The sequence below is a fragment of the Neomonachus schauinslandi genome, chromosome 2 (genome assembly GCF_002201575.2).
Source record: "Neomonachus schauinslandi chromosome 2, ASM220157v2, whole genome shotgun sequence".
Classification (NCBI taxonomy): Eukaryota; Metazoa; Chordata; class Mammalia; order Carnivora; family Phocidae; genus Neomonachus; species Neomonachus schauinslandi.
The window spans coordinates 15,616,662-15,618,322 of NC_058404.1; the positions used below are offsets into that span (position 1 = coordinate 15,616,662).

The 1,661-nt window shown below is 51.0% G+C and overlaps 1 pseudogene; it reads left to right on the forward strand.

The window, feature by feature from the left end:
* The first annotated feature begins 823 nt into the window (after positions 1-823).
* On the forward strand, positions 824-1,428 carry LOC110584127 (annotated as a pseudogene).
* The last annotated feature ends 233 nt before the right edge of the window (positions 1,429-1,661 follow it).

Genomic DNA, 1,661 nt, shown 5'->3' on the forward strand with positions numbered 1-1,661 from the left:
ATAATAAACAGTGAGTAAATAATGATTAAACTATGGCAGCAGCTCCCTGATCAAGGAGTCCTTAATCCAGGAGGCAGCCCAGTTCCCAGAGTCGAGGCACAGAGGCTTACTGATCAGGTCTGACAGGAGCGTAGAGGGAGCGTGGTGCCATGTACCCCACATGCTTTGCCGTGGGGTGCTTTCAACTAGGGGAACACCAGCCACCTCTCTGTTCGGTTTGAAGCCTGCCTCCTTCCCGGGATTTGGAGACCTGAATCCACCCATGGTTTAGTCACTCCTCGCCAAAGCAAATGGGCCACGCCGAGAGGAAGCAACAAATGTGAATGATCAAGACAGAAAACAAGACAGCATCCCTTTAAATAGTCGGTGGAGCCCTCTGTCTTGACAGGCTCTGGAAGCCAGGAGGGAATGCCTGAAACCGTGGATAGTACTGAACCTTATATACACCATGTTTTTTTTCCTATACACACATACCTGTAATAAAGGTTTAACTTCTACATTAGTGGAGTAGGAGATTAACTACAACTAATAATAAAGCACAACTGTAATAAAAGCTATAGGAATATGATTTTTCTATGTCTCAAAATATCTTGTCGTACTGTACTGGGCTTTCTGTTGGCCTCGTGAGACGATAAAACGCCCACACGAGGAGAGGCCATGAGGTGAATGACGCATGCGCGCCGGACACGCAGCTCCGCTACCGTTGACGCTCTGACGCTCTGTCGGCAGGAGGAGCATCTGCTTCCGGAAGGCTTGACCGGGTCGGCAGGGACTTCCGCAGAGCCCGTTTGCTTCCGGAGGAAGCAGACTTCTGAGCAGACTTCTCAAAGGTCAGTCTGTTCCACAAGTGGGACCCCAGGGCCTTCTGTATGTTCAGCAAAGAGAGCGCCCCAAAACATGACTCCCGTCTCCACTCTGGGTTGTGATGATGCCACTGCTTGTCACAATGTGGTCCTGAGACATACAGATCATGAGGCTACCTGCCTGACACATTGTGAGGGAACCGACCCAGAAGCTGAGGTCCCCTTGATCACGAATTCCATAGGAAGATCCTTTTTCCGCCGGCGCTCTGTGAGGAAGGTTGCAGGTGCACCTCCTGGTCGGCTTCAGTGAGGGCCGGCATTGTCACCAAAGCGTCCTTAACGTCTTAGTGAATTTGACAGACAGGAAGATGACATTCACTTAGTGACACTATGTGTGACAGAATTAAATGGCTGCGAAGAAAATGAAACCCACATTCCGATAACTTAAGGTATTGCTGTCAGCTTTAAAACCGGGGAGATTTACAGAGCCTCCTTCTGAGATGGAGGTCGGGAGGAGGAGCTGCACACTGCACCAGGTTTTCAGGGAAATGGCCACTCCTTTGGAAGGAATACAAGGCCCCGAACGACCAAGATCCAGTACACACAGTTAATCTCCCATCTGTAATGTTTCATCTCTTGTTTCCGGTCCTTCTTCCTCTCGCCCTGTGGATTGCCAAGCCATCCAGAAGGCAGTCTAATCCTTCACCTCTCTCCTTGGTCCAGGCTGTTCCCACTCTGTGGCCTACTCTCCCTCCCCCATCCATCACCTGCTCACCCTCCGCATCAGACCTGGAGCCCTGCTCCTTCTGCCAGGTCTTCCCGACCCCCACAGGAGGACCTTCTTCCCTACTTGCGTTA